We start from the raw sequence: 15,883 nt of genomic DNA, 5'->3' as shown, positions 1-15,883 counted from the left end.
AAAAGAACTGCATACGATTGGAGTTTGTGAACTTCTGACCGGCTCTGCTGATGCACAGCCGCCAGAAGAGGGCAGTCCTGCAGCTCACAGGGGAAAGCGGAGCCTCACCTGCAGCTGTTGCTGCTTCTTTCAGCCAATCGGAGCGCAAGTCGTCCCGCTCAAACTAATCGGAGGCCTTTTGACCCCCTCTCAGCACCGAGGTCAGATCCCATTTAGATGACATGCAAATTACGTTGCAGTGAGGTCGCGATCTTATCCAATCACATTTTCCCTGCAGGTGATTTTTCTAAAGACAGATCTCATCCCTGGATATTTATTCAGTGTCATGAGACACTAATGATTTCACATATATCCTCTCTCTCTATCTGTCTCTCTCTCTCTCTGTGTGTGTGTGGGTGTGTGTGTGTGTGTGTGTGTGTGTGTGTGTGTGTGTGTGTGTGTGTGTGTGTGTGTGTGTGTGTGTGTGAGAGAGAGAGAGAGAGAGTGCGTGCGTGCGCACGCTTCAGTGCCTGTGTGTTTCTGTGTGTGTGTGTTGTTGGGAGGCAGATGGTGGCGCAGTGTGATGTCTGGAAGGATGCATGGAGATGTTGGCAATAAGCTGCTGGTCTCCTGCCTGCATCCATCACTCCACCTCTCTGTTTCCCACTCATCCGTCTTTTGAATCCCAGAAAAAGGCCTCCACCTTCACCTAGTCTTGCTCCCGCACTTTGTTTCCGCCTTTCCATTGCACTGCTGCTTGCCGCGGCTCGCTCTGCTCTTAAAGCCTCTGTGCACCACCTGTCTTTGTCCGTCTTCGGCGGCTCGCATGGCTCATCTGTTTCTGCTTACCATTCATCTGTCCTTGCTGCCCAAGCTGTGAGGTGCTGGCAGCAGCGAGGCATCCACACTGGTCAGCGTCTCTTCTTGGCTCGCAACCATCTCATAGCCTTGCGTCAATCTCCAGTGTGTACTTTCTGCGTGAGTCAAACTCTCATGGATGCACACTTTTAATCAGATCTAACAGCTCCTACTGGAAGTGACACAACACATAGATGCTGCCATGTTTTTTTGTCCCCTCCTTTCTTCTTTTCATTTTCTCTTTTTCCTCTGCTCCCTCTCTATCTATACGGCATGCCGCTGCTGCCAAAGTCAATTGTGGCTCTGGATATGTTTATCAAAGGTGTCTGCGCGTCTCAGGCGTTTAATTTTAACAAGGCGTTCTCCACCGGAGGAGTGTCATATTTTAATTGGTCTGAAAGAGAATAAAGGCAGCGAACGGAGAACTGCGGTGACAGGTATTAATTACCTTCTGCCTAATGGCTCCAAAAACTCAGCACTCAGCCATATTGGTGCTCACACTATTCTTACTCCCCCACTCCTTTGTCTCATCGCTTCTCTCTCCTCCTCACCATGTGTTGGTCTATAGTGGGGGCTGAATCGAGGCTTTTCTTTGGCTATGATGTCGGTAATTAAATAGAGATACTCTATTAGGGACGCTCTGTTTGTCATTTGCAGAGTGCCTATGTGCAGCTCGGCTAATTTGGGAACAAGCCGAACGTAGTTGCGTCGTGAGTCAACACCTGAATGGTAGGTGTTGTAGAAGAATAATTACGGCGGACAGTTGTGGGACGTCTTATGGAGTTGGACAGAGCTAATGAAGAGCATTTAGATGGGAACAAATGGTTAAATGCAATTATGTCGACGACGGTTTTGCTGGTTGGTTTAAAGAAGCGGCCGATGACTGCTGCAGGAGAGCTGGAAGCTGCCTTAAAACACTGAATACAATAGCTAATTAAATCAATTAATGGTTACATATTTAGCAGGTTAAAGTGATAAATATGTTTGAGATTAAAATGTTGCCTTGCAGCAAGAACATCTTGTATTTAAATCCTTGCCTGGGGGCCTTTTCAGCACGGAGTTTACACGGTCTCCCTGTGCAGCCGTGGGTTCTCCCCGGGTACTCCACTTAGGTTAACTGGTTTCTCAGGTTAACCGGTTTCTCCAAATTGTCCGTGTATGAGAGTGTGTGAGGTTGTGTGTCGCTGTGATGGACTGGTGACCAGTCCAGGGTGTTCATGTGAGGATGAGCAGGTTTTCAATAAATCTCAATCAATGATGAACAGCTAATGTTAATTTTTTTTCTATTTTCTCCACATACAATGAGAGTACCAATAATTATCAATACACTGGAAAAAATCATTGCATGTAGTTACTGTCTGCAGCTTCATGATATAAGTCAGACCTTTATAAGTAAGATATTAGAAATACCAAAGAGTAGTGTTTGTGGCTCTACTAATACTGTCCTGTGCACAGCCATACAGCTACCTTAAAAAAAGAAGTAATAAATAGCTTTTCATCATCATTTGTATCGCTACCACAATACTACCACATGTATCGTGATAAAATGCTAAGCCCACATCGTCCATCCCTTCTACAGACTCATCCACAGTTGCAGCTCTAAAGCCACGGAGGTAATTTTACCTCAGAGATTTTGTCCTGAACGTTTTTCCTGCTTTTTTTTTTTTTTTTTTTCTGCATCTCACCCTCACTGAAGCAAGATGCCTGAAATAACCCTGATTGACAGGTATAGAAACACAGTTACTATAACAACTACCTCCAGAGCACCTCTCCCCCGCCCCAAACAGCCACCACCTCCTCTCTTTTCATTTTCTTTTTTACCAGCTCTCCATTTTTACCCCCCATCTTCTCCCCTCGCCCCCTCCCTCTGTGTGCATGTGTGGGCGTGCAGGGAAGGAGAGATTATGAAAAAGAGCTCGGCTGCAATATTCCTTCGCATAGAGATGTTTGTGTTTGCGAGATTTAGAGAGGGGCCCGGCGCCAGCTATTGGATCTAACCTGTGTGGGTGAGGGGTAGGCTGAGAGTGGGAAGATGAAACATGCTTACACAACACGAGCAAATAAGCCCTTTATATTTCTTTTTCGTGTTTCCTTTTCGGTGCCTGTTCTTCCTGTCAGGTTTTGAGCCGCTCCGCTTGTATAATCGAGCCCGGTCCAGCATGCTGTTATTCCTGCATGCGTGGGTGTGTTTGCATGCGTGCACACATTGGTGTCATCGAGGCCACCTGATATGATGAGTGAATTTCAAGCACGATAGATTTAGTGGGACTGACGGTAGAGAAAAAGAGAGTGTGTGTGTGTGTCTGTGTGCGCAGTGGCGCAAAAAGTGGGTATGCTGTAGGGCTGGACGGAAAAAAAATTCAAAAACAAAATATATCGCGATAAATACTTGAACAATATCAATAGATAATACAACTGGAAGAATATTTAATGTAGAAAATATTACCTGAACTCCGACCTAGGCCCGCACAGCATTCTGGGGGATGTAGGCAGAGGAAAAGCTTCATGGCGCGTCCACGCCATAGAGCTACACGAGTTAAAAACCCTTAAGACGCTTCAAGTTCGACGCATGTGCACTTTTGGTGCGTTCACACAAAGCGTTTGAGCGTCAGGCGCGTCTGGTTTATGTTCACAACAAGCACGCTTTGAGTCTCAATGTCTATTTGGAGCGCCGGACTGACACGTCAAACGCTCAAAACTCTAAAACGGTTCAAATCGCGACGTGCTAGACTCAAAACGCGCCACAACGGCTCTCGACGCACCTCCACATAGACTTTGAATGTAAAACAGACGAGCCTGACGTTCAAAACGCGTTTGTTGTGAACGCACCATTAGCTGCTCAACATCTCTGGCTAGCTAAGAAGGATCGGCGGAATCAACTAACTCATTCGTTCTTTGGTTACCTAGCAACTCACTCGCTCTTTGGTTGCCTGGCAACAACCTATTGAGTAACTCGCGCAGTTTCAAGTTTCGCCGCAGTGCCTCATAACTGCTTAAAAATAGACAATGGCGTGGAGTGAAAACCGTGGATAAGAGTTTTTCAGATATTTAAAACAAACAAAACAAAAACAACTAATCAATAATTATCATCGATAAGGATAGTGGTGAGTTTTTCAGCCTTATCATCCATGTCTATGTATGACACAGTGGGGTGCTGCTAGAGGGGGCGCCAAAAATGATAGCGGTAAAATTATTTCTAGAGGGGATTTTCTATATTTAACAGCTGTTTGTGCTTTGAAACCCCCCTATAATGTGTCTGCATGCACCTCAGAAAGTACTTAGCTGCACCACGTGTGTGTGTGTGTGTGTGTGTGTGTGTGTGTGTGTGTGTGTGTGTGTGTGCGTGCGTGCGTGTGTGTATATTGCTGAGAGGACAGTGGACATCACTGGTGCCACCTGCTTTAATGGGACAAAGGGTCAGACATATATACAGCTATTTGCATATGCAGACAGGCAAGCAGAGGTCATAGTGGTCTCTTAACATAGAATTGCTGGTATCATTTACTTAACCTTTTTACACTTGAGTTATCCCTGCAGTCCCTCCTGTCAGAGTCCTCCTCCTTCCCCCCCATGTCTCCTCTTCCGTGTCCCTGCCTGTCCTTTCATCTCCCCATCTCTGAGTCATCACACAGGGTGAGAGGTCTGAGAGGAAAACAAGCTGCCAGAGTTGGACATGCCATAACAATGCCGCACCTGTCACTATACAGTCTGTGTGTGTGTGTGTGTGTGCGTGTGTGTGTGTGTGTGTGTGTGTGTGTGTGTGTGCGGGCATGTGCATGTGCATGCAGCTGTCTCAGAGTGTCTGCCATCAGGAGAAAGCAGGCAACTTTGAGAGAGAAAAAAATATATATATATACGCCCCGACCTTTCATTGTTTCTGTGTTTCTGTGTGGCTTTCTCCAGAAGTTGCTCTGCCACCTTATTGATTGGCTGTCTTGCTTTGTGGCAGGAAATGAGCCGGCGGAGCTCAACACCTGCGTGACCCCAGCCGCAGTGGGCTCACTCCCTGTAATGATCTGAGCTCTTCTGCTCGGGTCTCATGCTTCAGTCACTTCCTTCCTTTGAGCGGACCTGATCAATGACACGCCCATCTGCGTCTGCTCGGCAGACAGACATCACACGTCTTCACCGGCTTGCTAAGGTAATCAAAACCATAGTGCTACAACCACACACTTAAGAGTATTTTATGTTGTTTTTTGTGTGTGTGTTTTAGACTAACACAAAGCAGTGTGTAGCTGTGAGGCGGAAGGTAAAAAGTATTCACAGCATCATGACTTCTTATTTCTTTTTTTCTTCACAACTGATTTAAAAAGCGTGCCATGGGATTGAATTCAGTCTCCCAAAGTCTATATCTTTTTACAACACTCCTGTGTCTCTACTGGCTTTACAGACATACAGACTCAGACCAGGATGGTGAGCATATCTGACCATCAGTTTTTAAGTCGGGCCATGTTCCACACCCCTTCTGAAGAGAAGGATCCCCACAGCATGATTCCGCTAGCACCATGTTTCACCAAGGAGGATTATATTTTGTATATTTTCTGTACTTGCGTTAATTTTCTTCCACAAGTGCAGTTTTTCTTGTCAGCCGAAAAGTTAAAATTTGTTCTTACCTGCCCAGAGTATCTTGTTTTGCATGCTCCCTGTGTCGTTTTCTCCCTGCCACTCTTCCGTAGAGATGCATGTGTTGTGGTTCGTTTGCCCTGTCAGCAGATTATTTTGGTTGTGGTCGATTTTTGCAGCTCCTCCATAGGCCTGTCATGATAACAAATTTTGCTGTGCAATTAATTGTCTAAAAAATTATTGCGATAAACGATAATATTGTTTCAAGACTTTTTGACACTGATTTAATGGAAATGACTAATAATGCATGCAATTTCCTGCCATAGATAGATGCACTTTATTTTCAAAAGAACATATAACACTGGAACTGATAAGCTAAATAAATAAAACAAAATGATTCTCAGTCTCCATTAACAAAAAACGTACTTGAATAAAAACTAAGCAACATAAAGCGAAAGTGGAAATAAATATTGCATTCAACCAAAAGAGTCTGTATACTATATTGCCCTTCAGTAATCACTAGATTTAAATAGAGAAGACGGGCACATTCGACTACCTAATGCAATAGTTAATACTACACGATTTTTTGCCCCTATTTTCTCCTTATGACAATCTTAGATCGTTGGCCGATCTAAGATTGTCGCTGGTGATTTCGTAACCGATCATCCTGTAGTGTGATTTAGATCGTCGTGGCAGCTCCGATCTAAATCAGGGGTTTTCCCCGACTGGGAGGGTTAACACCAAATGTGACAGGTAGCCAATCAGAAAGCGCGGATTCTCCTCCGTGCTTTCTGAGGGGAAATTACGGAGGGGAATCCCAAACAGCTGACACGGCGCAACACGAAGTCCAGCAGACATTGGAGATGATATGTGGAAGTTGGAGCCAAATCGCTACCACCAGGGGCGAATCTACTGGGGTGGCATGGGGTGGCAGTCAGTGACTGCCAGTGCCCCCCCTGTCATCTGATTGGCCCCCCCAGTGGCCCCCCCTGATGATTGACATGTAACAGCACCAGGTCATTCCTGTACATTATTTGGAATCATTCTAAGTCATCCTAATATCTAAAGAAGAAAAACAATAATAAATATATGAAAAGAAAATGTATAAAACTTTATATAAGTCCATGTGATGATATAAATAAATAGATTTTTATCAGACGCGATACCAGCCTCCTTTATACTCATAACAACAAGCTGATATTGTTCTCCTGGGTGTTTCAGTTGCTGCGCTGTGGTGCAATTCAAAGGCTAAAGCACTTYATACCTGGTGGTGATGGTAAAACACCAATAAGTTATTTATTGATCCTCCGCAAAAAAGAGAAAAAACCGAAGAAGGGCCGACAATGTTCGTAGTTTGGAGCAGAGGTGGCGCTACAGCTTTTTTCGTTGTCCGTCAAAGAAAAAAATCATTTTATTTCCAATTTGTAGTCATCAAATGAAACATTTATTRTTTCTCTGCGAGAACGTTTTTGAAATCAGGTAACATTTCACGAAATGACGTGATTAGAAGACGGCAGAACTCTGATCATTTCCTGATCCCTCAGCGGGAGAAAAACCAGCAGAAGCGGATCAGCTGCTGGRCKCTCCARAGYCTCTGGTCCGTTAAAGCGACCAGATCAGAGATGATTCTCTGACAGATGTCATTCTTAGTATGATTAATAATGAGCTCCACGATGTTCTCTGCGTAAAGTTGAAACTGTCTGCGCACCAAGTGGTCAGCTGATCACATTCTGGACAGAAACCAGCGAACTGCTCTCTGTTCTTATCAAGATGAGGGTGAGGAGGGAATCTGACATATTAACTCAGTTAAGTTTTTACTGGTTTTGTTTTTAATACACCATTAACGTAAGCAGTGTAACTATATATTGTATATTTGGCGTTTGTCGTCTCATGTGTGATTAATTGGAACTATACAATATTAAGAAATTGTATGTAATCCTCAGTGCTTCATTAAGCTCATTTTAAAAACAATATTTTGCAACAAGTAAATAAAGTAAATTAAGTCCAATGTTAGGTCTGGGTAAGCTAAATGTGAGAATGAGACGTTTTATATTTCTGATTTAGATATATATATAATTTCTGTCGGCTAATGTGTGGTCTCTCAGGTTTTGAAAATGGGCCAATAGTCGGCCGGCAACTTGTGTAGTGTGCGCTGAGCATTACACTAAGGAAATAAGGAAGGGAGGGTCAGTGGAGAGCACCGGAGCTGAGCCTTTTTTCATTCAGTGTCATCAACAGAAAGAAAAAAAGGCAGGAAGAGATGATAAAACCGATAATTAAAATGAGGTCGATAGGTTTAATTTATCGTGCGATTAATTGATTTATCGTTTATCGCGACAGACCTACTCCAGAGTAATCACGGTGCCAAACTTTTCAGTCTAAATGGGCAGCTGTGTTAGTTGTTCCATAATCTTCCTTAATTTTAATGTTTTTATAATATTACATATATAATTTTCTTACATGCACCATTTTGCGTTACTCTGTCTCTTAAAATTGCTTACAATGTGACAAAATAGGAGAAGGTTTTAGGAGTATGAATATTTGTCATGCTGTGTACTCTCTGTGTGTGGATGTGTACTTCAGATCAAACCACCAGAGCACCTGTATATGTCTCTGCTCCTCCCTGCTGCTTGTTGCTTGTGTTGATTTGTGCATCAGGTTGGTGATTTTAATATTGATAAACCTGATGCTGCAAATTGCCCAGAGCTCAGCTGTAAACTTGCATTGATGTCGAGCCGCTTTCCCTGCAACCAGAGGCGGCAACTTGGAATTAATTAGACTATGACAAGCAGCCCATAATAAGACGTTTAAAACAGGATGATGAGTTGGGGAGGGTACGTGGGGGGGTGACTGGTATCCAAGTGCAGGGTATCCATAGAGACAGTTGCTATGGCGGAGAGAAATCTCACCTCATTAGGAACAAATATAAATAGCCTCACGTCTTGGCTTTATGGTCATGATGCCCGCGAGAGCAGGCTCAGAGGCTTCCGGGTCAGCAGAGCAAGTGCTGAAAGATGGAGAGATCAATATGGGGGGATGACCAAAAAGATTCAGAGGGAGAGATGAAATCTGGATTTGTAACGACAGATTGATGAAGGGATGCAGCCAGAAAGTTTGTCACTTCTGTCAGGAGGAGAGGGAAGAGAGAAAAAAAAATCTCCCAAATGTCAGCAGGTTTGTTTTTTATTCGTGTTACAGCGCCGAAACAAACGCTTCAACACCATTTCAATGGATCCGGATTAGCATTCAGCGTGTTTTTACGATAATTAACACCACCCAAGAAGCAGCATCACAGAGCAGATGTGCAACAAAAACAAAAAAAAACCTAAAATAACACGAGGAGATAGTGTAAACGACCCCTTGAGGTATAGAGCTGATGTCTGTATCTGGTACAACTGGCTGCTTTTGCAGAAATGTTTGCTTTTCCCAGCAACATTCATAATGAGGAAGGAGGAGGAGGAGGAGGAGGAGGAGGAGGAGAACAGAGCAGGAGCTGTGGGAGGAAAGCTGGGAGAGGTTGACAGCCGAGCGGAGAGGAGACAGATGGGAGCAGAGTGAGAACTCAAGAAATCCAGTGCTGATTGCATCAACAGGTCTAAACCCCTACAGGTATGCTGCAGTGCGCCTTCACTATTACTACAGTATTGACTCATCTGGTATTTGCTGTCCGGAGGTCATCCGTCTCACTTCCTCCTTCGCTGTGTTTGGCCGCTCTTCCTTCCTCGGTGGTGGCATCATTAGGTTTAGAGTGTTTCACTGGTACTTAGTCATCAAAGTCCTGCATGTGCGTCTCCGCTTTCAGAGAAATCCACAACACTCTGGCAGAAGCATTCATGCCCCTGAATATTTCTCACATTTTTGGTCATAAGCATCAATGTATTTTAGCTGGATTTAATGCGATAGGCCAACATAATGTAGTTACAGAGTGGCCAAAAAGGGATGATTTTAAAAATTATTTGCAACTACACATCTGTAAAGCATCACATGCATGTGTATTCAGCTCTCTTTACTCTGATTCCCCTAAATAAATTCTAGTGCAACCATTTGCTTTTTATAGCATAATCATAGTCACTATGTTACCTTCAGTTGTAATAAAAATGCTTTACATAACAACATAACGTAATAAATAAATCAAGTTGACTTGTACAAAATCAACAAGTGAAACGTCACATTTTTCCAAAAGCCGTCGTTACACATCAAAATGTTGGTTAGCATTTCATTCATTATGGTACTTAAAGAAGCAATATTGTATAAAATTCACTCTTTTGAGCTTTACATCATGTTTTAATGTTATTCCCTCATCAAAAACATACCTGGAGTGTTGCCTCAATGTTTTTTCATGCATGTTTTAGAAATCCTGTAATCTCCATGGCAACCGTTCAGCTGCGCGAAACGGTTGGGCTGCAGCTGCTCCCCAACTCAGCTCCTTCAGACTAGCCTGCAGCAATTAGCAAACACCAGGTAGGACTGCTGTGCTCATTATACAAGCTACTTTTCTGGGTGACGCTGGTAAAACGTTGCTCAAGGTTTAATAGAGGAGCGATGTTGTGATGACCTCCTGGATGCGGAGTTTCAGAAAGAGCAGGAGTCTTTAAAGAGACAGAGGCCCAATTTTAAGATGTCTGTTAAGTACGTATTGGATACATACAACATTTTCATAACAACCAAAGGTGACACAGTTACTTGATTTTGTAATAAAATGGCACTATGTGCCTGAAAAACTCATAATGCTGCCACTTCAAAAGAAATTTGACTTTTCAATTCAACAACTTGAAATTGGGCCTCTGTCTCTTTAAGAAGGTCCTGCTCTTTCCAACACTCCGCCTTCAGCGCATCATCACAATGTCTCTCCACTACGCTGCTTACAATCGTTCTTAGGAGTGACGCACTGAGAAGTAGTTTGTAGGATAAGGTCTCAACCATTCTCAAGTAATATAGTGATAATAGCAGAACGATGCAAATTCACCCTCTCAAGAACCAATAAACTTTAATTTAGTAAAGGACACTTAACACTGGAAGTGGAGTCAAACAATGAGGTCATTAGCAGGACTCTGGAGAAGTTGACTGCATACTCACCTGAATCAGCCATTTGATTCAGGTGTGTAAAAGTCGCAGCATCTCGAGGCCTGGAATCGATCGCCGCTGGTCTATCTCATAATATCTAAACAAAACACACTCGAGTGTGTGAAAAAAATGGGAGGATATGAATAATTTTGCTTCGCACCAGTCTTGATATCACAGTTCGGACCGAATTTATTTTTCAGTTTTCCAAACAAGTAGGTGTGATTAATGCAGAGCGACTTTCTGTCGCCCTCTTCTTTAACACAGCAACACCAATTTAAATGTGATATTTAAACTCGTAATTATTTGCTTCAGGTACCACGGTGGCGATTTGACAAATTTCAGGGAAACTGGTCAATTAAAGCATAGAAAGCAGGGAGAGTCCCTCTCCTCAATGCAAATAAAACTTAAAAGCTCGCCGTGGCTTCCTGTTCTTCAAAGCTAAATGGTTTTCTCTCGCCTTTGTTGTGAACAGTGTGTTTTCAGCTCTGGAACAAAGGTGTCTGAGACTGAAAGATGAAAACTGCGACAGCTGATGAAGACGGTGTAGAGTTCAGACGTGCGTTTGTGTGGGCTGTCTAATTGAAGAGATTGTTTGATTCCCCTCCCTCGCCGCTTCTCTCTGAAGGCCTGTCAAACTCATAATCAGCCAAAACAACATACAGAGATGGATTTGGAGGAGCAGGAGGGGAAAAAATAGTGGAACTGGGAAGACGGTGTGTTTAGGATGTGAGAGAGAAGGAGGCAGGGAGGGAGAGAGCGTTCGCCCACCGCCTGAAGAGATGAGAAGACAGGCAGAGGAGGGAGAACGTGTGGAGGAAGCAGTGTGCGAGCGCCAGAGCTCATCAGCCTGTCAAACATCCGTTATAGACCACAAACCCACACAGCCATCGTGCTGCTGCTGCTGAGGTCTGTCACTTAACAGGTGCACCTCCCTCACCCTCACACAGCCTCTTACACTCTCCCCAGAAAGTGTCTATACGAGCCTGTCGGTGCCCACGTCTGCCCAAGTTTCGGTCCTGTCCTCGGGGCACAGGACCTCTTGGATCATTCTCCTGTACCCGAAGTGGATCCATAGTGACTCACCGCCATTGATCAGAAAATAAGACCAGTCCTCGTGCTTCTTTTCTCTCGCACCCCTCCTAACAGTGTTTTTAGCTCTCCACCAGCAACAATCCTAGTGCTCGCTTTCAGCCCAGCCCACGTTTTGAACGAACCCATATTATTTCTCACTGTGCTCGTAGTTTTGTAATTCTGACTGCTGACGCACTGCGTCTAGATTCATCACCCACTTGCCCCCAGGTGTTAAAGCGGATTTGGTGTTGGTTTCGTTTACACCTCCCGTTAAAGGTGTGACTCAGGGTTCGATGCGTACGACCCTCCTGAAACGAGGCCAATGGTCGTCCTTCTTGAAAACCCCTTCATCCTGCGATTAAAAAAACCAAGTTATTAATAATTCATGTGTCTTCACATTTAAATCGTCACTCAGATCTGTGTTTAAGAAGCAGAACATCAGTGACATATGCCTTCAGCCCGCCAATGAAAACAGTGGCTGCTAATGTGAACCCTGTTGTGATGCAGAAAATGTTCTCAATGTAGAAAATGTGCTATTTTAAGAGTTAACCTTTTTCTGGGGATCTTTCTTGACTTTTCTACAATTTGCATGTTGATTTATTTTGAAAAATATGCACTTTGGTCATGTAGATGTTTAGGAACCTCTGATTGAGATCGCTGCCTGTGTGAGCTATTATACGACGAAGAGTAAAAATAATTCAAGAGGAAAAATTATTTCCTAATGCAGACTGTAAGTTATTGAGGGTTTAAAGTGAACATAGAGGAAGTAGCATATAATTGACTCAATTCATTATTAGCTTTTTGTTTACACCTGTTGTAGAAACGGATTGCTGATGCTAAATTTCTAAAGTTTTGAATTATTCCTACAGTGCTCTACATAATAACTGAGAGATACGAGTACATGACTTGGATAGATGCGTTCATGAAAGGATATTATGAAAAAATTTTGGGATAAAAAAAAAACAGTCTGTATATTCACTTTTCTAAATGGGAAAGACAAAAGTTCATACCATGCAAATGAGTCAGATATGTGTTCATCTCTATAAATCAAGAAATATTTACAAGAAATCGTAGAACTTTGTTAAATAAGGCTGGATTTTATTGTGCCACCAATCACAGTGAGGAAGAAAAACAAGTAAAAGTAATCAGCAGAGCTCACCGTTTGAGAACTTGAGCAATGAATGGCATCTCTGAACCTTCAGGTCTCCATAGCAACCGTTTAGTTAGTGGTTTTCGACCACATCTTTACAGTGGATCTAAATAACTGTAGAGGCAGCTGTACTTCTGTTCCTAACAATCTTTTTCTTCAGAGTAAGTCCGATCCTGGGGGGGGGCGAGTGGGAAACAGCTTTTAGATTTGTTTCTGCTTAAATGCTCCTGAATCAAATAACCAAATAATAATTATTCAGTTGTTTCCATGTTTTTTTCCCCCCTTCAGTAAGACATGTGAGTTAGTACAAAGAGTGGATGTTACACGCTTTTCTTCTTTCTGAGACATCTACGAACATTTAATAGAAAGTGGAAACTGTTCCAGTGTTCTGCCTGCAAAATTCTCTGGAGTAAGAAATCATTCAATAACTTTTTGTCACTATTGCAATAAGTTCTAGCATCTCCAATGCTCAGACATTGAACAAAGGACTTTCTGAAGACGTCCAAGCTCAGAACTTTATTGAAAACTTTAGGCTGCATTACATCTGTAGGTACAGTCAAGCTGAAAATCAAACCATGACTCATAAATACTGTCACCTCTAGTAAAGATGTATTAAAAGTCTACAAACAAATACAGTGTACGGTAATCTTAGACTTAAATTTGACTAAATATATCCATCAACCCATCCATTTTCTCCTATGGCCATTGCAGCGTCCGCCATTAAACTCCACCAGTCCATCACAGAGGCAGACTCTCAATGGCCTGAGGACAATTTGGTGACACCAATTAATTTCACAGTCATGTTTTTGGACTGTGTGATCCCCCATCGCCATTAGGAGAGCCCTTTGACATCTTCCATGACATTTGACAAGGTTGTTGCCTGAAGAGACCGTTGATCTTTGCAAAGCGTAGACCATAACATCCTGGCTCAGCGCCATTGTTTTCCGTAGGAGCTCCAGAGATTGTGACGCCCTTGGGAGACGGTGGATTTTCTCTTGTTTCGGTGTTTGTGAGGTAGAAATGTTGTTGCTAATGCGATATAGAATTCGTTTTCACTTTTTATTTGAAGTGTTTTGAGATTTTAAGAGTTCTGTTTCACGGGTTCATCCTTTTATTTTACACCGGACTACAACGGTCAAGTTTCATCAAAAGCAAAGCTGTTGCAGGAAAAATGCAAACTCCACAGGTTTACATTTGTGATAGTAGGACTTACCCTCCCCAAATAATCCATTTGCTTGTAGATAGCATTATGAAGGCTTATACACCCAAGTTGCCACTCTTTGCTGCTCCTCTCTGACATTAAGCTGTGGAGACTTTGACCTTCTCCTTCCACCCTGCTAACTATGTTTATTTTATAAATATATATTCTCGTACGTGCTGATGGTCAGTGGCTGTAATCTATCCGGAAGATTTTGCTCGGCTGGTCAAAAATGGAGACTTGGCGTGCATCGCAAACATTAATTTCGCCCTTCTCCACGTGAAAACGAAACGGTGACATTGTGTATTCCTAATTTGAATTAATGTAGTTTTAAAGAAGGGGGATGTGCTGTTGCTGATGGGAAGAAGCAGAGGAAGAGGAGGGAGGTCTATTTATCTGGTCCTTGTCTGTGACTGTCTATTCACTGGGCCACTCGTTCCATCACGGTTTAAATATTCATCAGTCCGCCCTCTGAATATTCATGAGCGCTCTATTAATATTTATAAACCGCACTTTTGAGCTGTCACTTGATCTCTTGTACACATTGCAGTGATCAAAGCACATATCTGTGTCTGCATGGTTAAAATTATGTGGTCAGATACTCTCGTGCCAGGTTGTAATGGTAAATAACAACAAACAAGCTGCTTATGTCTGGAATATGGGTAAAATAAGACATTTTAAATTTGGGGAAACAGCTTTTAAAGTTCAGTCGGTGATATTTCTTATGTGGCTGCTGCAATTGTGCCATTCAACCACTTTGCTGCCTCTATGCATCTACATTAAGTGGGGAGTTCCCTCGTTGCTGCTGAGAAGTATAAGATGTGGCTAAAGGCCTGCATATTATCCTTCCTCAGAATCTTGTTTAATTTCGCTGAAGGGCACCATGTAAGCGAGAACCGCCTCAGAACTTGGTGTTATGGTTTGGTTCAAAACGCTGCATCAGATGCCCACTACCTCAGACTGCTTAAAATAATCCACAGCAAACCATGTCAACACACATGCTAACAAGCGAGGCAGGCAGCAGACTCAGGAAGGCTAAGGGAAAAAGTCACCCCAAACCTGATAATTGCTTGTTATTTTCAAGCTGTTCTTTCTTATTGATTTAACAATTCATGTGGCATGTGTTGATTAAAAAAAAACAACAACAAAAAACATCCCTGGTACGCTGATTCTGTGACCTTTGGACAGAGCCAGGATAGATGTTTCCTACTGTTTTCAGATTTTCTGCCAATCTGAGACTCGACACAGCCAGAGAGGAAATTATCCAATAACTATACCAGGGGAAATTAAACCGTTTTAAAAGCCTTTGTTGTTAATAATGCATCCACTACTAAAGGAGAAAAAAAAGACTGTAAAATAGCTTTTTTTTGGACAAAAACCTGACACTCAAAAGATATACTGCTTGGATCTAAAGGCAGAGTGATGGTAAGTTTACCAACTGCTGGCTCCCTAAAGGACATAGCGGCTCTGATCCCTGTTCCAGTCAGGCCTTTAAACAGACATTTCTACACCTCGCTGAAGAGCTGGAACTGATGTAACTGTATCACACACACACACACACACACACACACACACACACACTCAGCTGTCCTCTCTCTGATGAGTGTGTTACCTAACAAGCCACAACAGCGATATTTCTGTGCACGCGTATTCAAGCGCCGCTGAGTCTCGACCTCGTGTTCACACACACACACACACACACACACACACACACACACACACACACAACACACACGCACCCCCACACACACACACAACACATGCGCGCGCACACACACACATGCACACAATCCCAACCGCGCTGAGAGAAGCCTCAAACAGCAGCTGTACGCGTCTCTCCCCTGTGTGTGTTGCTGCTGTCGTGCCAATTCTCGGAACAAATTTAAAATTTTATTCACACCAGCTGTCTGCAGACAAATTGTCTGAGCGCACGCAAAAAAAATAAAAAATTGTCCCATGTGTTGAGTGTTGACGTAAAATGATCAGTGAAGTGCCATCAC

At 43.0% G+C, this 15,883-nt stretch overlaps 1 long non-coding RNA gene across 1 annotated transcript; it reads left to right on the top strand.

Annotated features, from left to right (window-relative positions):
• Window positions 1–3,778: 3,778 nt before the first annotated feature.
• Window positions 3,779–5,533, top strand: LOC103472323 (uncharacterized). The gene is made up of 4 exons (XR_534835.2): window positions 3,779–3,941; window positions 4,787–4,978; window positions 5,051–5,086; window positions 5,228–5,533. It is a non-coding gene; the product is annotated as an uncharacterized LOC103472323 (long non-coding RNA).
• Window positions 5,534–15,883: the final 10,350 nt, after the last annotated feature.

The sequence above is a fragment of the Poecilia reticulata genome, linkage group LG11, assembly GCF_000633615.1.
Source record: "Poecilia reticulata strain Guanapo linkage group LG11, Guppy_female_1.0+MT, whole genome shotgun sequence".
NCBI classification, from domain to species: Eukaryota; Metazoa; Chordata; class Actinopteri; order Cyprinodontiformes; family Poeciliidae; genus Poecilia; species Poecilia reticulata.
This window is presented reverse-complemented; position numbering and strand designations above follow the sequence as displayed.